Consider the following 25,123-nt stretch of genomic DNA (forward strand, 5'->3'; position numbering starts at 1 on the left):
CCCCGCGTCGGGCTCTGGGCTGATAGCTTGGAGCCTGGAGCCTGCCTCGGATTCTGTGTCTCCCTCTCTCTGCCCCTTTCACGCCCATGCTCTGTGTCTCTCTCTCAAAAAAATGAATAAATGTTAAAAAAAAAATTAAAAAAAATAAGAAAATGCAAGCTATAAAGAATTTCTCTAAATGTAACCATGTGACGTTAAGAAGCCTTCGTGAGTGAAGACAAATCACAAACAGGGAAAATGTACTTGAAACCTAAAAAGATTTAGTGTGCAGAATAGATACAGAACTTGTAGGCGTCAGCAAGAAAACACCGTCACCACCCACCACAGGCAAACAACCTACAAGAACGAGAAGCAAAAAATCTAAACACACAATTCGGAGATGAGGAAATACAAATAGTCAGGAAGCATATGAAAAGATAGTCGATCTTATAAGTAATCAGGGAAATGCAAAATAAGACCACAAATGAGATACCATTCAGTTCCCAAAACATTTGCAAACATTTAAAAAATTAGTTATTATCAGGGGTGCCTGGGTGGCTCAGTTAAGCATCCGACTTCAGCTCAGGTCATGATCTCACAGTCTGTGAGTTCGAGCTCCGCATCAGGCTCTCTGCTGACAGCTCAGAGCCTGGATCCTGCTTTGGATTCTGTGTCTCCCTCTCTCTCTGCCCCTCCCCTGCTCATGCTCTGTCTTTCTCTGTCTCAAAAATAAATAAAAACATTAAAAAAATTAGTTATTATTAAATATTGGACAACATGTGAAGCAACAGAGAAAGTTGTACTCCTAGTGAGAGTATAAATTGCTGTGAATACTTTTGGAAAGTTTCTGACATTATCTACTAAGTCTTAATATGGCTCACTGTGTGAGCCAAGAATTCTGTTTCTCTGTATATACCCTGGAATAGACAGCCATTTCCACATGGTTTACAATAGCGAATTAATGCAAACCCCCAAGTGTTCATTAACAGGAGAATGGACAAACAAATTATGAGATACTATGCGACGATGAAAATGAACCACCTCTATACATTAGCTAACACTGATGAATGTTAAAACCAAAATATTGATCAAATATTGAAAAGATGGCACGATATGATTCCATTGGTTCAAACAGCAGGATTTCATCCATTGGAGAGTCAAAATTCCAAATATGTAAAGTACTGATTTGGGATGCATTTACAGATAGTTAATAAGCCTATGAAGACGTATAAGTGAATGGTTAACACAAAATCTGGGGCTTAGGTAGCCTTGGTGGTCTGGGAAGTAGAAGGGTATTATGGGAGAGTTGCAAACTGCTGGCTAATAACATACTGGTAATGTTCCCTTTGTTTAAACTGGGAGGTGGGACATAAGTGTTAAACTTTATTTATTATGTACTATAATATAGATGCCATGTTATTATTATTTATATTTATTATTATATTATTTGCTATTATGCATAGTAGATGATGTACCTCCTAAATTTCAGGATTAATGTGAGTGGGTGTGGGGGGCACTGTATCCAGGAACTTCCCGTCCTTTCTTCTCCACGGAACCATCTGACCCACCAGTCACCTATGTTGCTTTTGGTTCAATATGAAGTTATTTTTTAACTTCATGTCCCAAGAAAACGATTTGATTTTCCTGTCTTCCCCTTCCATTTCTCTCTCTTCATGCCTAGACCAGACCCTGAAATGTATTTTCTGTGCAACATCTTTGCTATGTGAATGGAATAAAACTGCATTTTCTTCTAGCAGGGTTATTTATAAAAAATTTTTTTCTTGCTTGCTTAGTAATTTGGTTGGAAATAAACGAAAAAAATTAACTTTTAGAGTGATTGAAATAGAAATATAAAATCTTGGAAGGGACAAAACAAAACAAAACAAACAAAAAAAACACAACATTTTCTTTGGTAGAAAGCGGTGTGTTTGCACTAGAAAAATGCGGGGTCCGATCCCACCGTGGCTTCCTGTGTGCCTGACTCCCCAAACCCAAGCTCTTAACCATCGCTCCATAATCCTAAAATTGATGACTGTTTCGAGCCTCAGTGTCCTCATCTGTAAAATGCCACTTTATCTCTCTGAGTCTATTCCTTCAGCATTCTCTGTCTCTCACAGGATGTTGTAAGAACAAATGAGAACACGAGAATGGCTCAAACAGGATGGAAGTTCTACAAAAAACTAGAAAGAGAATATGATCCGGCATTTCCACTTCTGGGTATACACCCTAAGAAGTGAATGCAGGATCTGGAAGAGGTGCCTGTACATCGTTCGTGGCAGTGTTATTCACAATAGCCAATAGGTGGAAGGAATCGAAGTGTCCACTGACAGATGAATGAATAAACAAAGCGTGGTGCGTACAGCCAATGGAACGTTATTCAGCCTTAAAGGGGAAGGGCATTCTGACACATGGCGCGACAAGGATGAATCGTGAGGACATTATGTCAAGTAAAATAAGCCGGTCACAAAAAGACAAATGCGACACGATTTCACGTAAATGACGTCTTGGAGTAGTCAAATTCATAGAGGCGGGAGGTGGACTGGTGGTTGCTGGGGGCGGGGGAGGGGTGAGTAGACTGAGGGAACTGTTTAATGGACACAGAGTTTCACTTTTGCAAGCTGAGAAGAGTTCTAGAGATTGGTTGTACAACAATGTGAATTCACTTAACTCTACTGAGTTGCACACTTAGAAATGTAAGTTAATATGGTAACTTGTATGGGATTTTTAATTTTTTTAAAGTTTTTATTTATTTTTGAGACAGAGAGAGACAGAGCATGAGCAGGGGAGGGGCAGAGAGAGAGGGAGACACAGAATCTGAATTTTTAACGTTTATTCATTTTTTGAGAAAGAAAGAGACAAACCATGAGTGGGGGAGGGGCAGAGAGAGAGAGAGAGAGAGAGAGAGACATAGAATCTGATGCAAGCTTCAGGCTCTGAGCTAACAGCACAGAGCCCAACGTGGGGCTCTAACTCACAGACTGTGAGATCATGACCTGAGCCCAAGTCGGACGCTCAGCTGACTGAGCCACCCATGCGCCCCTGGTCATTTTTACTTTAGAAGTGCCATTGACAGCTGACCTAACTCTTCCACTGGTGGTTATGACGTGAACAGAGGCAATTATGTATAACATGCTAAAATGTGTCTCCTGAAGGCACAGGACTGCTGCCCCTGCCCAGCCCCAGCCCTGGAACATTGGTTTGTGCCTCTTCTGAAATTAGTTATAGGGCTTCCACACTCCAGCTTTTATGCTGGTGCTGGCATCTCTGTTCATAATTGACAAGGCAGAGAGTAAATTAAAAATTAATTCAAAATGCTTTGAAAGGAAATGGAGCTGATGTTTTCGTCTGAGTGTTACCATTGCTTGGCATGTTCAATGCCTCTGTTTAATCCTGGCTCAGAAAACTCTCAGTGGTCATGCCTGCTTGACCACCTGTTTTCTCTCATGTCTGGAGGAGGACGGGGAGAGAGTTCCCATGAAACGGCCCATCTGATTACACTTACGAATTGCTTCTCTTCAGAATGACCAGAGAAATGGATGGGAAGACAAGCATGGCTCCCTAATGCGTGCTGAAATGGCCAATCATGCTTTCCCCGTTGGTTGTTGATCTGGAATTCAAGTAAATATTCTTCTGCTAGTTGTCTAATTTTCATTCAGGAGCCCATGCCTCCTCTGTGTATCTGAGGGATGAGGGGGAAACCGACTGCACCCCCAGTTCCAGGAATGGGTGCCAGTCAACACCAGTCTCCCAGAGGAAGCCCTTTGTGGTTGTCTTGTCGCCTCAGTTGATCCAATTAGTCGGGCTCATCACACTGTTGTTCTTATTTGGAATGCTGGAACAGATGTTTCCTCTCTTTCTCTCATGGATGAAAAAACAGGTAGCCCTAGGAGATGTTGGCAACCATCTTGTAACAACAAAGGGTACCAAGCTTAAAATGTCACGCGCTATCCGATTCTAAGACTGAAAAACATTATTGTACATACTTTGTCCATTTGTTTCTAGTTGTTTCTGGTAGGAGGCTAAATCTGCTCCCCGGCACTCCATTTTGGCTGGAGGTGGAAATCTGAAGCATCTAAACATCAAATGGAGGACAAAACCCTAATTGCTACCCCATGGGTCATGCATCCTCTCCTGTGACCTAGATTATGGAGGGAATAAAAGGCACTAAGGCCACACAGAGTGGACATGGGTTAGTTCATCAGACGAAAGGAGCTCATCAGGCAAGCTGTGCCTATTTTAGTATCCGGCTGGATTGTCATGATGATTAATTGAGAAATTCTTCGAACAAGGATTGGTCTGGTATGAGCAGGCATTTCTTTCATCTCTGTTTTGTAGTGTTAAGTGTAACAAGTCTTTCATTTCCTTGGTTAAGTTTATTCACAAGGATTTTATTCTTTTTGATGCTATTGTGAATGTGGTTATTTTCCTGATTTCCTTCCACGTCTGTCATTGTGTGTGTACAGAAACACAACTGATATTTGTGTGTTGACAACATCTTGCAACTCTGCTGAATTCATTTGTTAGTTCTAACCGGTTTTTGCTGGTTTTGGGTGGGGATCTTTAGGATTTTGTACATGTAAGATCACATCTGTGGGAACAGGAATCATTTTACTTCTTCCTTTCCAATTTGGTGTTTCATTTCTTTTTCTTGCCTAATTGCTCTGGCTAGGACCATGTCCAGTAGTATGATGAATAGAATAGTGAGAATGGGAATCCTTGCCATGTTCCTGATCTTTGAGGAAAAACATTTTTCATTTTTTACCATTGAGTATAATATTAGCTGTGGGTTCATTCAGCCTCCTGTCTGCTGTGAGCAACCTCTCTGCAGCATTCATAGTGGATGGCCCTTTATCCTCGGCTTGAGTAGTTCCATGAAAAGGGACTCACAACCTAGTGAAGCACCCATTTTTATCATTGAATAATTCATCATACCCACTAGGTACACACCCAACCCACAGGGCCTTCACATGGAACCCATTCACCTTCCCAAACCCCTCCCCTCCTTCAAGTCATTGTTCAAACATCACTGGTTTGGTGAGGTCCAACAGGCCACCATATTTCAATTGTAATCTCCCCTCTATCACACCCCAGCCCTTCTATCCTGAACTGTGGAGTTGTTTTCTTCTTTTTTTTCCCATAGTATTTATCACTTTCTGACATACTCTATATTCTCCTTTTTCATTATGCTTATTTTCTGTTTGCTTATACTAGAATATGAGTTTCAAGAAGGCAGAGATTTTTGTCTGTCTTGTTCCCTGATGTATTTCAAGCGCTTAGAGGAGTATCTGGCATACGGTAGGGTTGATAGCTATTTAATAAATGAATAAATTATTAAGCTTATCTTCAATTTCTCGTATCACTTTTATTCCTTATCTAGTTTTCAGGCCTTTATGAGCCCTGAGGGATAGAAGGATGGATGAGATACTATCCTGGCCATGAGGAGGCTCGGGGTTCTGTGGTGGGGGCACCAGGGAAATTACAAGGCTGTGGGATAAGTATCTGGAGCAGCTCCCAACCCAGCTGGGCTGGGGGCCCTGAAAGGGAGGGATCCAAATGAAAGGATTCCTGCAGACGAAGTTGCCTGCATTCGTATCGCAAAAGAATCGAGAGTTGCCAGATGGTAGGGTTCTCAATAAGCAATTTTCAAAAAAATAGAGAATGGAAGGTTGAGAGAAGTACTACACCTTGTTTTCCTTTCTCCTAACTGAAACAAAACAAAGCAAAGCCCCACTGGCTATGATGATGACTGTAATTATCATAATCATTATTTTGCTGCTTTGCCATAGCATAGTTCAACCACTATAGTCAATGGGCTTATATTGTGGGAAGGAGACAAGGGGACCATTTTTCACTCTCTCATTACTAAGTTCCCCCCCCCCCCGCCACCCACCCAAATGGAGACACCATTGGAAGGTGACAGCAGAAAACACAGCCATGAATAATTCACTCTGCCTAACCTCACATGATTTCATGTTCTTTATGAGTTACTAATTAGCAAACGCAGGTTATTTAAGGAACAGAAAATAGCTCTTTAAAGTCAGGTAAAAGGAAGTCCTATGTTCCCTTGTTTAAAAAGTAAGTAAACAAAACCACCACTAACCCCCCTGAAAATCCTAGAGGGGCTGGCTCCCTGGGCTTGGCTGCTTGTGGGAGCTTCTCAGGACTGCCGTGCTCATGAAGAAGGGGCATTCAGGGGTGGGACATGGTGGATGCGGGCACAGCAGTCATTCTTGGTGGCCCAAATGTCAACACCTCTGTGGAATTCAGGCACTTGGCAGGATCTGAAATCAGTAGTGTCTTGAACACCCGAAGTATTCTGCTGGCATAAGAAGTTTGCACCAGCGTGATGGGGCATATCTACCAAAAGCTTAATGACAATGCCTGAGGCTGTCTGTTAGACAAAGGTGCCTGGGAACTGCCTTCCCTCTTACCTGACATTCTTTCTGAGGGGACTACCATGAGTGGTGGCAGGGCAGAGCTGGGCACCAAAGAGACCTGATTGTCTGTACATCCTATAAGCTCTTTTTTGACTGCGGAGAGGCCCCAGTGGGATAAGAAATGTCACAATTTTCATTTTTAGCCTGGCACACAGGAAGTGCCGATACTTATACTTGCATTGTTAGTGTTAGAAGTGTTCTTGGTGTTGTGTGACTGCGAGGCACAGTAAGACGAAAATATCAAGGGCCATCGTGCTAGTCATTCTCTGCTTGTCCCCCTCCCTGCTGAGCCCGCGCGGTATCTGGCTCCCTTCCGGCTTTCTGGGGCTCAGCCAATGGGATGGTCTGCTCAAAGGAAAGAGGGGTTGGGCATTCTGTCCTCCCTCACTTACTTCCTGCTTCACTGCTTTTTGGTTGTTTCTACGGCCATGGCTCCTATTAGATGGCCTCTCTTTACTTCCACAGCTGCCTCCAGGCCCTGCATTCCCTGTTCCCTTCCCTTGCTCCTTGGGCCTAAGAAGGTTATAGTTCAGAGGAGTGGGATCAGCACCTGTGGGTTCGGTTAACCCTGCCCACACCTCCATAAAGAGCTTGGGTGGCTCAGTCGGTTGAGCGTCTGACTTCAGCTCAGGTCATGATCTCGAGGTTTGTGAGTTCGAGCCCCGCGTCGGGCTCTGTGCTGACAGCTCGGAGCCTGGAGCCTGCTTCGGATTCTGTGTCTCCCTCTCTCTCTCTGCCCCTCCCCTGCTTGTGCTCTGTCTCACTCTGTCTCTTAATAAATAAATGTTAAAAAAAAAAAAAAAGAGGCTTTCAGTTCGATCCCCTCAGCTAAACCCTTGGGTTTGCAGTCTGTAGCCTGTCGGGACCCTGACTAATCAGTAACTTAAACCAAGTTCCCTTGTAGTCTTGAATATTAAGCAAAGAAGTAGCCAAATGTGAGTATAAGGTGTACGTTCATTAGGAGATAGAAATGTGAGATTAGGCCCAGAGCCTTTTTTTTTTTTATAAAGTTTATTTATTTATTTTGAGAGAGAGCGAGTGTGCGAGTGGGGCAGGGGCAGGGAGAGAGGGAGACAGAGAATCCCAAGCAGGCTCCGTGCTGTGAGCGCTGAGCCTGATGCGGGGCTCGAACCCATGAACCACGAGATCATGACCTGAGCCAAAACCAAGAGTCGGGCGCTTGACCAACTGAGCCACCCAGGTGCCCCAGCCCAAAGCCTCTTGATTAATTCTGTCCAGTGTGTGGCTTCCATCTGGCTCGAGGCTGCTTTTATTGGCCAGTCTCGGCTGCTATTGTCCCACGGCGTCTTCAAAGCATCACCTAGCGTTGGCATCAGAGGATGTATGAGTTAAGGAAGCCATGGGATGCAAACAATGGAGCGCCTGACTGGCAAGAGCTTAAGCCCCTATGGGGCTGATTTTTTCAAACACAAAGTCTGAAGGTGGGTAGTGCCGGCTTGGGCGAGCGGCCTGACAGCACCTGGAAAGACCAAACTTCTCTGTCATTCCATTTTTCCTCGTAGCTTGTTGATGGTCACTCTATAGTAACATATTAGCCACTTGTCCAGGTATCCCATCCAGACTCAGAGAAGGAAGGGAGTGGGAAGCCTGCTATGAGGGCCACTTTTATGTCGAAAACAGCAACTTTCTCTAGAACCAACCGGCAGATTCATACTTAGGTCTCGCTGGCCAGAGATCAGTCACACGTAGCCCCTCACCCCAAGATCAGCTGGGAAAGCTTCTACGCATTTAGCTTCTACGATTGAAAATACCAAGGTCGGATGAGGCAGGTATTGAAAATACCAAGGTCGGACGAGGCAGGCAATGACGGCCGGGTCACACGAAGGCAGACTTACATCACACTGTCCACACTCTCCAGCCCCAAACCCATCACTCTGCGTGAGAATCAGTAATATTATACCAGCAGTCATTCCCTTTTGCTAACACTGCCGTGACGATAAACAAAAAAAAAAAACCCGTGTCGGTTTTGCTCACCATTTACATCTCTTGTGTCTGGCACAGCTCTCTAGATGTGGTTGATGTTTAAAGAAATATCGACTGACTGTAGCTAAGTATTTTTAAAAGTTTTTAGTATGAGCGAAGAGGCGCACAAGGTATATCTAATGTCGTCTTTTAAAAACAGCTTATCGGAAAGGGTTTATTAGTCCCCTTTTAGAGGCGAGGAAACAGAGATTCAGCGGGATTCAGTAGTCAGCCCAGGGCCCCAAGAGCTGGAAGCCTGGTTAGCCTGCTTCCTAGTCCAGTCCCTGGGTGGAGGGTGTTGTCGCCTCTGCTGGAGGGAAGACCAGAGAGGACTGCCAAGTGGGGGCGTCTCCATAGGAAGCCTCAGGCCTCCGCTGTGTGGGTGTGGGTAGAAGCTGTATTTGGAGCACCGTAAAGCCTCTGTGGCATTCTTGAGTTGTGACTATGGATTAGCACTGAAATGGGGGGGCAGGGTAATGAAAAAAACGGAGGGAGAGGAGACAGAGAACAGGTGTGGGTAACGGACCACGTTTTTTCTGTTTAGCTTCATGAGCTCATGAGAGTTGATCTGCAACACTGTCTCCACTGATGCTCTGACTCTCCTGCTAGACTGTTTGGAGGAAGCCGCAAGCATCTGACCGCCTGAGAACCGGGTGTTTCTGGAGGCTCCTAGAGCATCGTTGGAATAAACTGGAGCTCTGATGAAATCCCTGTGGCAGATACTCTCGTGGCAGTTGGCCAGTCGACTCAAAACCTGCCCAGACTCCACAGAAAGGCTCATTATCTCTGGGGTAGCGTTTGGTAATTAAAAAGGTATGATAGATTACCCAAGGCCTGTCTTCAAATAACACTGTACCTGGGGGCCGGGTCTGATTGCTGCTCGAGGAGTTTTTGCTTATCAGATTAGAAGCAAATGTGTTTCTGAGAGAGGGAAGTGAAATGTCTGGGAAGGCTGAAAAATGCCAAAGCTCCCGATGCAAAACAACCCTCTCACTTCTGTGTCTTTAACAAGAAGACTGTCAATGATCCCATAAACAGGCTTTCTACTTCCAAAGGGGAAGTCTCAAACTGCCTCTTAACAGTTACTTAACTCTTAACTCTTAACTCTTGTTCCCAGGGCCCCCTTCACTGTCTATCCTTAATGTTCTGGCCATTACGTTGGAGGCTGGAGCCCTCAGCCATGCAAAGAAACAGATGATGTTTCAATGGATCAGTCACAGTCTATCCATCTATCCACCCACCCACTCATCCTGCATAACCATTCCTCATTCAAAGAGTTTACCCATCCATCTAAGCTATTCATCCGTCAGTTGGTTTATTCACTCATAAATACATATGTACATTCATTGATCGAAAACTCCAACCGCCCATCCATCCATCCACCACCTATCAACCAACTCATTCATTTAAAAATACATACCTACACTTATTGATTGAAAAATCCACCCTTGCATCTAACCATCTCTCGACCAGCCCACCCACCCACCTACTTATCCACCAACTACTCATCGATTCATTTGACTAAACATTCATTCGCTCTTTTATGCAACGAGGATTTACTAAGAACTGATAATACAGTAAACATCTCAAGCTATGTCAGGCACTGTGCTAAGTACTTTACGGGGATGGCTTCATCTGATTCCCAAAACAAGACCCCATGGTAGATGTTATTATCGTTTCCATTTTGAAGATGAGGAGTCTGAGTTTCAGAAAGACTGAGTAATTTTCCCAAGGGCACACAGCTGTTAAGTGGCAGAACCCATGTCCTTTTCGCCCCTTCTTGCCATCCTGCTAGAGTCAGGTCCTGGGTTGGGTCCCAAGAACATGGACATGACACGGTACAGGGCATGGTGCTTGAGATGCTCACAGCTCGTGGAACTGACAGACACATCAAAAGAAAATTAAAACACAAACTTCTACTGCCTGTTTTTGACCAATGGGGACCTGACTTCAGAGAGGATAAGAGTCACACAGATAACGCACGCAGATTAGAGTCAAACTCAGGGCTGTCTTATTCCAAAACTACGTCTCCACTCGACCAGTGTCACCTAACCTTCAATTCGTTGGATGAACGTCTTTACAATTTTTTGCTATTCCTTATACCTCCAAATTCTTTGTCTGACATTTTTGTTCAACTCAAAAATGTAAGCATCACTCTGAGCCATATCATCTGTGATAGTGCATTTTGATACGCCAATTATCTTTTTTTTCGGGTACACATTGTATTAGTCTACAAGAGCCTCCGTAACGAAATACCATAGACGGGACGGCTTAAATCTCACAGCAATGCATTTGCTTATAGTTTTAGAGGCTAGAAGTCCATGTTCAAGGTAATGGCAATGTTTATTTCTGGTGGAGCCTCTTTCCCTGGCTTGCAGAGGGACACCTTCTTGCTGCGTCCCCACATGGCCTATCCACTGTGCATATACAATCCCGGTGTGTCTTCTTCTTATAAGGACGTCGGTCCGATTGGATTAGGACTGCCCTGTCTCCAAATGCAGTCATTGTGAAGCTTGGAGCTTCGGCGTACAAATTTGGGGGGAACACAGTTCACTCTATAACCCTCATCAATGTGAGTTCAAGTCTGAAAATGTTCATCCACATACCCTCTAACCTCATTCTACACACCGCCCACAGAATACCCAGGGGAACACAGCCCTACCCAGCGTTGAGGCTCATAAAACAGTGATAAGACAGCCGTGGGACGTGCTTGGTCCCAGATGGAGGGAGAAAATTGGGGTAAAGAGGAACAAGGGTCTCCAGTGGAGGCGCAAAGTCATAATTGCTGAGCTGCTCCCTAGGGACACTGATTTCGCAGGAGAAGACGGAGCAAAACAGGTGTCTGGCTAGATGGGACCCAAGCAAGGAGCCATATTTGGCTCAATTAGAAACGCGTTCATTTGCTGCCAATTAGATGCCAGCCAGGCTGCAGTCGTGCGCTGCCCACTGCAAAGTGGAGCGCGGGTCTTTGCTGCTGCCCTGTTTATCCTGCAGCTGTTCCTTCGTGGAACAAATGCTTGTTGTTCCCATAATGAAGCTGTCCCAGTGTTCCCTCCCTTGGTGGCAGCTTGGTCCTTGATGGCCTCCGTCACTGCAGGCCGGGGTCTTCTTGGATCTTTCACTTGTGTCTGTGATGCTTGAATGAGAGCCTTAGGGCTCATCAGATTCTCAGAAGCCCGAGAGGGTATCTAGAAGAATTGCAGATTGGGGCGCCTGGGTGGCTCAGTCAATTAAGCGTCCAACTTCGGCCCAGGACATGCTCTCACGGTTCGTGAGTTCGAGCCCCGCGTCGGGCTCTGGGCTGATGGCTCAAAGCCTGGAGCCTGCTTCCGATTCTGTGTCTCCCTCTCTCTCTGCCCCTCCCCCGTTCATGCTCTGTCTCTCTCTGTCTCAAAAATAAATAAAACGTTAAAAAAAAAAATTAAAAAAAAAAAAAAGAATTGCAGACTAATCTAAGAGTTGTTCAGTGAAGCAACCCGGGGACTAATTATAATTCCTGTTGCTCTCATTACACTGTAATGCCTGAAGTTCCAAAACCTCCCACAAAAGACCACCAGAGTCGTAAGTCAAAGCCAAGCGGCAAGGGTCGTTTATTGCAGGTTCGAACCTGGTCCTCTGCGCACTCGTCGCCGGTGACGCAAGAGGCCACGATCAGGGTTGGTATAGCGTTTTTATAGACAGAGACAAATAGCACAGGGGAGGTTTCAAATTATGAGGGGCCTGATTAGTTGATTTTAAAGTAAGGACATTTATTGTTCTCTAATTGGGCGTCCTTTGTCCTTTGGCAGGAAGGCTTTGTCCGTTACTTGTGGCGGGAGGAAGAAAGGGGGAAGGGGGTAGGTGAGGAATGTGCTAAGCAAGCAGGTTTACAGAAGCGAGAAATGCCGGTTAGTTTATATACAATCACTCATTCCATTACATATCAGACTACATTTAGGAAGTTTTACAGCCCATTCTACTACACAGCGGGTTACATTCAGGAAAGGCCTCACAATGCTCGTAGCAAACAGCAAGCAAAACAGACTTCTCAGCAATTGTATTTCTTATCAAAGATCCATAATAAGCAGAAAAGAGAACCTAGCTTTAAACTAAGGCAGGACTGTCTTTTGGATTCAAAGCTGTTCCTTTCAACACAGGTCTCCACTGTTGGAAGATCTATTATATGTCAAACACTGGGTGGGGGGTTGTATGTATTGGGTCTCTAAGTCAGGTGGCTTCAGAGGCCACACGGCTGATGAGACTGAATGAAGAAAGCCAGGTGATGTATTGGTGAGGACACGCCCCATCCAAATGGTGCCCCTGCTATGTGGCCATGGGCAAATAGGTGGCCGTGTTGATATGCGGGTCACTATGGCTAGAACTTTTGGATTTTTCAAGAGAGATCTGAAATCTGCATTTTTCTTTGACAGCTCACTTTTTTAAAAAATTGATTTATTTTCAATCTTCATTTATTTTTGAGAGAGAGACAGAACGTGAGGGGGGGAGGAGCAGAGAGAGAGGGAGACGCAGAATCCGCAGCAGGCTCCAGGCTCCGAGCTGTCAGCACAGAGCCCGACGCGGGGCTCGAACTCACGGACCGCGAGATCATGACCTGAGCTGAAGTCAGACGCTCAACCGACTGAGCCACCCAGGCGCCCCGACAGCTCGCTTTTTATAAAAATATCAGCAATTACATTTTTACCAAGGGAAAACATGGGGTCCAAAGAAAGTACAGCTGTGGGTTGTATCTGCACTTGGGTACAATTCTTATTATCTAGAACATCTGTGAGCACTGCTGGTTTTGGCCTCGGCCCTGCTTCTCATGCTCCACCTTTCACGGACCCATTTTTTTCTTTGTCTTTTTCTTAAACTGGGAGGAACCCAACAACGGGGATCATGTCTTTGTGTCCCATCTATTCTGTGTGCCACTAGGACCAAGTGCGGAAGGCATGCTAAGTGAACATTTATGCATTTAATTGAATGAAAGCCCAGGACTTGGATATGGAAGCACTGAGTCAACTGGGTTTTCACTGGCTCTGGAAGGTTTCTACGAAGGGTCATCCCAGCCAATCCTTACTTTGCCTGGCAATGGATCTGTGGGGTGGGAGAGTAAGATAGGACTCTTATGCTCCCTTGACCACCCCTTGCCAGCTTAGATCACCTTAATGTCTCATGACCCTGAGCCTTTGCAAATGCTGTTCTTTTTGCTAGAAACACCCTTCCCACATATTTTCGTTGCTTAGCCAACTCCCACCCACTCTTCAGAACTCAGTTTAGGCATAGCCTCCTTTAAGACACATTTACATCTCCTACCAGACAAAATTAATCCAACCTTCTCCTGCAGAAAATACCATCCTGCCTTGTCTTTGACACTCTTCAATTCTTTGTGAGTTCCTTGAGGGCAATGACTCATGTCTGAATAGATAAGCTAAGTATTGTCCTCAGATTGAGCGTGATTTCAATTACTGGGCTCTGCTTGCGTCCTTCAGGAAACTGAAACCTACTCTTTGAAAGCTCAAGCACCTGGGAGTTCATTGCCCCTAAAAGCCACGTCAGACCCAAGCAGGGGAGCTCTGGGGAGCATGAATGGGAGGGCAACCAGATTTCCCCATCGAGGACATGGAAATGCACTGTTCACACTGTCAGGAACGGTCCTGCCTCTGTCTGCCACATGTCTGTCGAGTCCTGCATGGCACCAGCCCAGGTGGGAGTTCAACCAATAACTCTTGACCGGGCAAGCAAAGATAAATTGCTAAAATGTGTGATAAAGAGAACTAATGTCCTATACAACTTGCTTTCACGAAACTCTCTTTAGGGTGGTTTGCTTGCCAACATAGCATGGCTCTCTTTGTCCTCCAGCTCGGAGTTGAGACCTTCTGAACAAAGTGGGGGTGGTCATCCGGACCTTGCAGGTGCTGCCATGTCCTGGGATTTTGTGTATGTAGATACTGGGATCTCCTCCCGTGTAAGCTGTTGGAGCCGTGGTTCTCCAATGATGCTCCCTCTATGACTCACTCTGGCCTCATCACTGCAACCACTCTCTCTCTTTCGCTAACGTCATTTTCCACCCACGGTGCTCCCCTGACGGGCCAGGCTCTGTCAGATGGAGCGAGGCCACCGTGCCCTGAGGCTCCTCAGGATGGAGACCATTCTTGGTCACCTTGATCCCCCCAGTGCCAACTGTAGTTCTTGGCTTATTGCTTGCGTTCAATGAGCATTTACCAAAATAAACCAAATTGCTTCCCAAATCAAAGAGCCTAGTTTTCCCTCCCCTACCCCCACCTCCATTTTGCCTAACGCGTGAAAACAATGGCTGACACTTCCTCCACAGATTTTCTGCTTACCCTTCAAGCCAGTTTTTACCGAGATGGGACACAAGTGACATACAGGATGCAAACAAAGCAAATCAAAATTAATGAGAAAACTTAGGAAAAGCCACTTGGGCTTAATTTGGCCATTCCTTTTATAATTCGTTATATTTCACAGCCTGCAAATTAACTATATTTAGGCTTTACAAGCAACGTGAAATTACTGGCCATATTTCTGCCAGTAATATCTTTCCTGGTCCAGATGTCCCTTCTTCACAGTGCTCTATGATGAGCCTATGACCTGCAGGGACTCCACCATTTAAAGAAGTTTAAGACCCTCTGTTTCCAGAAGCATTTTGTTATTCCATCCTTTTGTTTTCCACATAAACTCTCTCTCACTCTCTCTCTCCCTCTCCCTCTCCCTCTCTCTCTCTCTCTCTCTCTCTCACACACACACACACACACACACACCACCCCACAGACGTTTAAAAATATTCCTGTAAAATGTTTTTGGGTGGACATCTGTGTTGAGACATGTGATTAGCTTTTCTGATTTGATTCATGGCTTTTGGAGGGGTTGGAAAGCTTGCAGGCCAAACACATCCATCTCTCCTTCCAACTGGCTTTGGGATTCTGGCCAACTCAGTGCATACAATGTCCAGAACTGTAAAACATGTGGCTGCCCTGCATGGTCTCTACAGACAGAGCTAAGAGTCTAGCATTCACAGAAACTTTGAAGTCAACTCATGTACTGTTGCTCAAGAGGGCACATAGTGTTTGTAAACCCCAGGCCCCAGCTCAGAGATGCAAGGTGTGAACCTCTTCTATTTGCCCTAAAACTGGCCTTAATGTCTGTCTCCAGTCCACTGTGGGTAATTTCAGCTGATTCTAGAAGTTGATATCAATCTAGAGTCTCTTTAACCAAGTCAGGGGCTTTCTTACTCCCCTCACCTCCCCACTGCATCTGAGTTCTCAGAGGCTTATGTAGGACCATGGCATCATGGGTAGTGGGTCATCTGTTCCTAGGTTGCTCTATGGCCATGCTGGTGAGTTCCAAGTGCCCACCACTCCATATCACCCTTGCTTGTAGTGCCCTCACTCCTGACTCACTCTTTCTAGGTCCTACCCCATCGGCTGCCCTTCTCTTATGCGAATAGGAAAATTTCTGATCACAGAAGATGCGGCATGCTGGCCTCTGTCCTTCCTCCTTTGGATGTGACACGTCACTGTTTCTACTCTACTGTGCCTAAGGGACAAGTGACTGAACAAGCTAGTCACCTTCCTGGGCCCCATCTGAAAAGCAAGGAATAGATCTTGTCCACTCTCAGAGAGACCCCCCAGATTTACCTGGGGTTTCCCTGCCTTGTGGTCTGTTTCCTGCCCTAGGGTCACCCACGTCTTTGTCTTCGACCCTTCTCCACCCACCTGAGTCCTTGTTTCGTAGATTTATCTAGACTCCCATTTCAGGCTCAAGAAGGCCATTTCAGTGCTTGCGTTACCTGGTGGCATGTTCTTTCAAATCTTTTGGTCTCACCAGAACTTCCGGCTTTTAGCAATCTACGGATTTGACGCTCTTGTTCCAGAGTTCCACTGTGTCAGTCTCGTCTTGAGACATTCGTGGCCCCCAGCCGCTAGGAGAACACACACACACACACACACACACACACACACACACTCATATCTGCGAACATATCAAAATATCATCCCACTGCGGCTTTATTTGGGGAACAGTGGCCGGAGTGAAAAGAGTCTGTATCTGACAGTTCCCACTGTCTCACTCACATCTCCCAGTTCCTAAGCGGCTGTGAAATCTGCAGACGGAGCACCGTTTGCCAGAGGGTGATGCGCCTTTCAAATCTGGCACAGTCGAGCTGGAGCTGAAACTGTGGGAGGGGGAGGGAGAGAGAATGAGTTTTCTCCCCTCCACACTCAAGGCTGTACTGCCACACCATCTGGAGCCAGAAGGGGAGAATGGGGCTGAATAAATATAAGGTGTTAACGCACAAAGCGTAAATGCATGAAATTGGCAATGACTAATTCATCATTTCACAAATCTGTCTTTACAAAGAGAAATAAAAATCAAGTCAGTTTGAGCAATATGGAAGGAATGCAGCTCTTACGAGAATAGCTAATGAAAGAGGGGGGAGGGGAATGAGGAACTGATTGGAAAATATGCAAATTTATGAAATTGGCAGATTCAGATGACACTTCGGGGTGATTAGTATGCTGATTGGTGCGCTTTGGGGAGCACTAAGGAAACATCATATTGTTTCTTTAAAAAAATAATAATGAAGCAGAATAAAAGAGCCCAGTGCTTCCTTACTGGAGGCCAAGTCTGCAATGTCAGCTGTGCCTTTGTGAATGGTGAGAAGTGCTTTGTGTGATCGCTGTCTACATCATGGAGCTGTCTTAGATGCAAGCCTGGCATAAGCTATTTTATTTACTTATTCATTCAGTAAAGGTTTGAGAGCAACTACTCTATGCCAAGCATTGTGCTGGGTGTTTAGGGCACAGGACAAATCAGGCACATCCTCTGACCTTGAAGACCTCAGGGTCTAGTAAGAGAGAGAATGTCAAGTTAGACCCAATGGAATAAGCACTACAATATGGGGATTTCAGCCAAGTGATGCTATAACACAGCAGAAGGAGAGATGCATTAACACAACAGAATGAGTTGGTGGTGATAGGAGGGAAAGGAGGTGGAGAAGCTTCATAAATAAGGCTGACATTTGAGCTGAATTTGAAGGATGCATAGAATTTTTCCAGATGGAGAAGTAGGCAAAGGGTTTTCGAGGCAGAAGTAACAGCATAAGCAAAGGCATGGAGGCATGAAAGTACTTAACACAGTTTCTGGAATGACAAGATGCCTGGTAAATGGTTCTTCCTGAGCCTGCCCACCTGAGAGTAGTTGCCAGATGCACTGGTGAGGCAGGGAGCTTCAGCTCCTCAAAGCTCAACAGCAATGGTACGACAAAAATGCCCATGATGGCAGCCGAGCTTGGGACACATTAGTAGACTGATCAAATTTTCCAACTTTCTGGGCATCTGGCTTCCTGAAGGATAAAAATGGCCACCCTCAGTTTTAATTTTTGCACATCTCCTAAAAATCCATAGACCACTTAGAAGAGAAAAAACCCACCCCTGGTCTACAAGAGCTGTAGCTTCACAAGGAGGAAGAGAAGACCACATACTTCAACCTACATTTGAATCAAGAAGCATTGAGCTAGAGTCAAATCCTGACCAGTGCAGGGAGAGCTGTGGGGACTATGTAGAAGAACAGAGTGTGAAGCAGGGGTCTAGCAGTAACAGAACCCAGAACCCATCAACAAGGTTCATCCAGAAAGGAGAGAGACCTTCCTTTGGTTGGGAAGTACTGAGATCAGTTTTAAAATGTGATGGGTGAGCAAAAGAGGGAGAGTTGGAAGGAAACAGGACCAGAGTGACAGTCAGTCATGGGAACACACTGGTTTTTTTTTTTCATCATAATTTTTTTTCCTAGGACTATCTCAGTTTTCATACTGAAAGTCCCACATCCTTGGAAACACCCTCATTCCCAAGCCAACTGGGAAGATTAGTCACCCTACTTTTCTGTAGAAGAAAGAAGTTCAAAAAAAAAAAACTAAATTTCAAAAGAGATGCCATATATTAAAAAAAATTTTTTTGCCCTTCATTGTAGAACAGAGAATCTTTGAATTGAGAAATAGAAAAAGTCCCCCAAACACCTCTTCCTCTACCCTTTAATTCAAGAACTATACCAAAATGAAAGACCTGCCTCTCCATGTTGAAAGGGTATACCATGTATTTGGGGAAAATTGACCAAGAGAGCATAAACCCAAAACATCCTGATAAAATTATTAGACTAAATATAAGGAAAAAGTATTCTCTGGACCTCTAGTCAAGAAAAGAAAAGAAAACAAACAGACAAAACTCAAAGTTTTCTCCAAAAGTTAGAAAGTTGGGTTGTCTTGTCAAGAGCAAGAACGTATCTACAAGACATATGAAGAGAAAAAGTGAGTCAAGGATTATTTTTAAGTTTGTTTATTCATTTTGAGAGAGAGAGGGAAAGAGAGAATCCCAAGTAGGGCTCCCCACTGTTGGCACGGAGCCAGCACAGTGCTCGATCTCACAAACTGTGAGATCATGACTTGAGCTGAAATCAAGAGCCAGACGATTGACTGACGGAACCACCCAGGTGCCCCTGAGGATTTTGAGCACAGCTAAACTACTTCAAGTAGCAAGGCAAGAGAAAAAATAGTTTGAATATGCAAGAGCTTGGGGACAACTGTACCCTTGAACTCTTTTTAAGGAATCTAGGAAATCTCCAACTTTACCCAATCAACTTTGGCAAATAAATGATTGCTGGAAAACATCGACTATATTGAACTGTAGAACTAACATGAAAAAGGCAGGCTGCAGTAAGGGGAGAGGAATAGCATGCACATGTCAAATACCTTGACATAATAAGAAGAACACAACTTTTCGGCACTTGGGTGGCTCAGTCGGTTAAACGTCTGCCTTCAGCTCAGGTCATGATCTCATGGTTTGTGGGTTCAAGCCCCGCATCGGGTTCTGTGCTGATGGCTTGGAGCCTGGAGCCTGCTTTGGATTCTGTGTTTCCTTCTCTCTCTGCTCCTCCCTTGCTTGCCTCTCTCTCTCTCTCTCAAAAATAAATAAACATTAAAAAAAAGAATAATGCAACTTTTAAAGTGGGAGAAGGTGGAGGTAAGAGGGACAATGGGTATGTTCATTGTCTGCCTTAAAGGTAATAGATGAGAATCAAAGAACATCACTTCAAGCTGACAAACCAAATAGCAGAAGGTTAAGCCTACTTAAAAGTGGAAAGGTCAAATAAGAAATATAACTCTATAGACTGAAAGTCGGTGGAGGGGAGGGGAGGGAAGAGGAAGAGACTGCAGCCTAACACATACTGCTCAGAGTAGAGAGCCAACAGACATCGTCTAAAGGAAAAAGGGTGACCAAAGGCATTATGTAAAGATAATAATGTAAAGTTAATCACAGGAGCAAACATAGGAATCTTCTTAAAGACTAAAAGAAATACAAAAATAAAATATAAAACAGCAGAGACCAAACATGAGAGTTTTATGATATTTATCTTGTAACAAAATAAACAAAATAACTAGAACTATGACGACATATTAATTATATCAACAAACATAAACGAGCTTCACCTGGATATTAAATTTTTCCAGTTTCTTGTTTCCCTTTAAAGGTATTGGAACGGGTACTGCTGAGCCCTTGAACTTAAATGAGGTCCCGGGAATTCTTAAACTTGTTGATTGAGGGGTTGTTAGAATGCTGGGGAGGAAAGGGCATTCTTATGAAGACAGGAAGTGATCTGGATCTGCCCATTGTGACTGTTAGAGCCACAAATTTGTTTTTAACTTAGCTCGTGAAATAAGACACACCGGCTTAAGTGAGACCAGGGTCTATGTTGCATGGGCCCCCTACGTATCAGAAGGCCTCCTGCCAGCATGCTCCAACCACAGACAGGTCCCCAAGACTCCACGTCACCACCCATGTGCACTTGAGTTTAAATACCTTTGGCCCCCCGCGTTCCTTGTCTGCTAGATTGTTTCCTTCCGGCACCACCCAACCCTGTGCTTTGGATCCTTTAACCAAAAGGATTGGATTAATCTCTACTCTTCCGAGCACAAATACCAAAAACTCAGTCGAAACAGACTTAAGCAAAAGAGAAAACTTATTGGCTCACGTAACTGAAAGGCCTAAGGATGACTCTGACTTTAGCCATGACCATTTTCTTTTGTGATGTTTTCATTCTTAAGAAGGCTCTTCCACAGTGTAGGTGAGGATGACCACGGGCGGCTCCAAATTTAGCACAGGAACAGAGCCCCTCTGTCAGATGTCCTTGGCTTACTTTGAGTCACATGCCCATGAAAACCCATTGTCAAGACTTCGCTTACCCAGGCTGGGTCATGCGTCCAACCCCAACCTTGCAATGGGATGGGTGAAGTCAGCCTCACTTGAGCCAATGACCTGAGAGTGAAGGAATGGTGATTCGCAAAAGGAAACCCAGACTGAACCGAGCAGATGGCCGCTACAGGGCTGGACTGACCTTATATGGTCAAAACAACTCTGCAGCATCGAATCTAAGTCTTAGTTCTGGCTCTGTTGCTTAATGTCCTATGACCCTTGGCAAGTCTCTTAATTTTTCTGAAGCTGAGTGTTTCCTCCTCTGTAAGTTTCTCTTATAGCTATTATAATCGGGTCTGTTGTTCACCCTCGAACACCAAGTGGAAGTTCTGCAGTCCCGGCATAAACTTCTGCCCAAGAAATGACACTAGCTTAGCTGAGTGGTGTCAATGGAGCAAACACACTTCCCAGCCTCGCTCTCTCTATGGTTTACACTCAGTCTACATTGCGATCACTCCTCCAACCCATCTGGAGTCCTCTTCGTTTTTTACATGGCAGGCTGAGGGTGTGCATTCGCCACAGTTCAGCAAGGTGACAGCATATTTAGCAACATAATGGAACACCTCTCGACAGGCCCACACTGACGGGAAATCCTGTGTTGCCAATAATAAGAGTTAATTAAAAGTTTATCACGTTCAGTCAAGCTGATATCCCTTTGGAGAGAATCACCAAAGGTGTTAATTACTTAAACTTTGAAGAGCCAGGCTTTAATCATGTGTGCGACACTAATAACTCAAAAGGCAAAAGTTAACGTTCTGGCTTCCCAAATAAGCTTTGGCAAAGTAGCCATGTTTATGGGTGGGATCTCATGTGAATAAGGCCTTCGCAGACCACAGCACCCACCTACCCCATGGCAGAGGGGAACAGCTCTCCGTCGTTGTCCAAGGTGGGGTTTGGCCTCTGAATGGAACTGCTTGCATAAAGACCACCAGAGATGTGGGCATATGCTTTCCACTTTTTCTTCATTTAACATTTGAGGCCTTTCAGATGCAGGAGTTCTTGAACTGGATAATGGGACTGCTATGGGCCGAATTGCGTCCTGCTTCGAATTCCCACGTTGAAGTTCTAATCCTCAGTACCTCAGAACGTAACCTGATTTGAGGAGAGAGTTTTTACAGAGGTAGTCAAGTTAAAGTCAGGTCGTCAGGGCGGGCCCTATTCCCATGTAACTGGATCCTTATACAAAGTCGAAATCGAGAGACAGACACACATACAGAGAGAGCCATGTGCACACGGAGATGGTCGTCTGCAAGCCACAGAGAGAGGCCTGGACCAGACCATTCCCTCACAACATGCAAAATGAACTAAACCTACCAACACCTTGATCTCAGATTTCTAGGTTCCAGAACCGTGAGACAATAAATATCTGTTGTTTAAGCCACCTGACGTTTTGTTACAACAGCTCTAGCAAACTAATACAGGGACATATTCACTAATGTGAAAATAAAAATGGAGACATTTTTATTCACTGATATTTCTCTAGAAGAAAACATCTAATTGTACTTACCTGGACCACCGAGGTTGGAGGATGAGGACCCCCACCCCCTAGGATATTTAAACCACAAAAGCCCTTTCCTTAACTTCTCTGAATAAAAAATGTTGAGCAATCTGTGTTGATCCCATATGGAGATAGGAGAACACATTGGCAGAGAGGGTGGGCAGATGTTATGTTAGACCTGTCCCCAAATCCATTACCCATGCATCTTCGCTGAGATCTATAGAGATTCTCAAAGCGTTTTGCCTACATGGGTTTCCTCTGGACACGAATGCTGGCACTGAGTTTTGTGTCTAAGTTGTCATAGGACCTGAGGCAGAGAAATCGTCAGTATATGAGCCCTCTTAAGCTGGGAGAAATCTAATGAAAGAGTCTAGTGTTCTTAGAGCCATCGGACGGTGGCTCATGACAATAAGATCTATAGATACAAAGATGTCTGGTCAGCCTGAGTTTTACTGAGAACAGTAGTGATACACACACACACACACACACACACACACACACACACAGATGGAATATAAAACATGCACAAGTGTAATAGACATCAAATGATTTCCACAGCCTACACACTGGCCTTCCAACCAGCACAGGCCACAGCAGTACTCCATCATTTGGCTGCACCAACGGACTCGATCTCAGAACTTTGTGCCCGGTTTGAAGCGCAGAGGAGGGAAAAATGATGAAGTCTGTGTGGATTAGTTTGGATCAGTTTGATTTAAAGAAAAAAGATGCATGATCATGGTTAGAGCCTGATAATGTCACTTATCTGTGGGCTGCTCCCTTGCCAAACACTGAGGATATGGAGAGAGACTGACAAGGGCAGAAAAATATAACACAGCGTAATAAAATTTTTTGAAGTGGCTCACATTAGAAGAATGTGAATAGACCCTCTAGAACCATCATTTTTTTTTAAGTTTATTTTTTTACTTGGAGAGAGAGAGAGAGAATGATTCAGGGAGGGACAGAGAGAGAGGGGGACAGAGGATCTGAAGCAGGCCCAGTGCTGAGAACCTAATGTGGGGCTCGACTGAGCTGTGAGATCATGACCTGAGCCGAAGTCCAACGTTGAACCGTCAGAGCCACCCAGGTGCCCCCGGAACCACCATCTTTTTAAAATCACAATCTAGCAGTTGTATTTGTGTGGGGTCCTCCCTGCTCCCGACACTCTTATCCTCCCACGAAATGCCCATTGCCAGAATGTCCCATTCCATCAACTCCTGAAGCACCATAGCTACTCCCAGGCTCCCCCCTAAGACACAGAACAAGGAGTTTCAGTAACGTCAATGTCCCCACCCCATCCCATTAAGAACAACAAGGGTGTGCAAAGAGGTCAACAACTGGAGAAAAGGCCAAAAGTTATGTTTCTGTCTTCCTTTTGCTGTCGATCGGGAACTCGCTCAGATAAATTAAAGCCTGCAACTGGAGGCTGAGTCCCCTCGCTGGAGTCTGTCAGTGTGACAGCTTCCGTTGCTTGTCAGTCACCCGCCACGAGAAGAAGGCTGGGTTTTGCGGGATGAAAGAAACTGCCTTTCCTGGGAAACAAGACTGGGCACGATACGAAAGTTCCTACAAGACGATCTTCTGAAATGGAGATGAAGTCAAGAAAAGGGAATCTAAATATACTCCAAACGAACAGAAAAAGAAGACAAAAACTGCGAAGCGAGTCTTCGTTTTTAAAGCTGAGATCCGTTAGCACACGCCCCTCACAGTTCTTTCAGTAAAGGGCTGTTGAGTCATGGCCACTGCTAGGTCCCTTCGCGAACAGTATCCCAAGCACATGCCACATCTCTGCAGGAGCAATTTGCTCCTCGTTTTGCAGACAAGGCGACTGAGGTGAAGAGACTTGCCCAGAGTCACACAGCTAGAGAGAGACAGAGGGCAAGGAATCCCATCTCTGACTCTGGTGCCAGATCTTGGCTTCCTTTCATGATGTTTCTATCAGCCAGGTGTTGGATTAGCTTTCTAAGGCTGCCGTAGTTACAGAGCACAAGGCACTCAGTGACTTAAAACAACAGAAATGAATTCTTTCCCAGTTCTGGAAGCCAGAAGCCTCAGAACTTGTGAGGTGTCACAGGTCGTGCTCCCTCTTCAACTCTGAGTGGAACCCTTCCTTGCCTCTTCCCAGCTTCTGGTGCTGGCTGGCAATCTTCGGCATGCCTTGGCTGGCAGTGCCGGTTTAATCTCTGCTCTGCCATCAAATGGCAATGTCTCCCTGTGACCCCCCATCCCCTTCTTACAAGGACATCAGCCATATTAGACATCAACCTACTCCAGTATGACTTCATCTAAACTAATGAACCTTATCTACAGTGAACCTATTTCCAAAAAAAGTCACATTCTGAAGTCCTGGGAGTTAAGATTTCAACATATCTTTTGGTGAACACAGTGCAACCCCTAACATTTCTTTCTTTCTCTCTTTCTTTCTTTCTTTCTTTCTTTCTTTCTTTCTTTCTTTCTTTTTCTTCCTTCCTTCCTTCCTTCCTTTCTCTTTCTTTCTTTCTTTCTTTCTTTCTTTCTTTCTTTCTTTCTTTCTCCAAAGGACAGAAACTCAACCCAAACAGAATTAAGCAAAAATGAAGTTGGTTTACTTATGTGACCAATGAGTCTAGAGTTGAAATCTGATCAGAACACATGGATCTAAATGTTCAAGTGGTACATATCCTCACAATGAGGACTCTGTCTCCCCCTCCCTCCCTTTCTTTCTTGTGTGTTTCTGTGCTCTCTTTCTTCTAGAAATGTTATCCTGGTATGGCAGCCCCAAGCAATCCCATACTTACGTTCTACTATTGAATTACTTAATTAAAAAAATTTTTTTGGAGTTTATTTATTTATTTTTAGAGAGAGTGAGCAAGCAAGCAGGGGAGGGACAGAGAGAGAAGGAGAGAGAATTTCAAGCAGGCTCAGCACTGTCGGTGCAGAGCCCGACGTGGGGCTCAACCTCACAGGCAATGAGATCATGACCTGAGCTGAAATCAAGAGTTGGCTGCTAA

At 44.9% G+C, this 25,123-nt stretch overlaps 1 long non-coding RNA gene across 1 annotated transcript; it reads left to right on the forward strand.

Moving 5' to 3' along the window:
* Positions 1-3,150: 3,150 nt before the first annotated feature.
* On the forward strand, positions 3,151-9,211 carry LOC132680138 (uncharacterized). Its single transcript, XR_009610534.1, has 3 exons — positions 3,151-3,175; positions 3,499-3,597; positions 8,944-9,211. It is a non-coding gene; the product is annotated as an uncharacterized LOC132680138 (long non-coding RNA).
* Positions 9,212-25,123: the final 15,912 nt, after the last annotated feature.

Source organism: Panthera onca, chromosome A1 (assembly GCF_046562875.1).
Source record: "Panthera onca isolate mPanOnc1 chromosome A1, mPanOnc1 haplotype 2, whole genome shotgun sequence".
Classification (NCBI taxonomy): Eukaryota; Metazoa; Chordata; class Mammalia; order Carnivora; family Felidae; genus Panthera; species Panthera onca.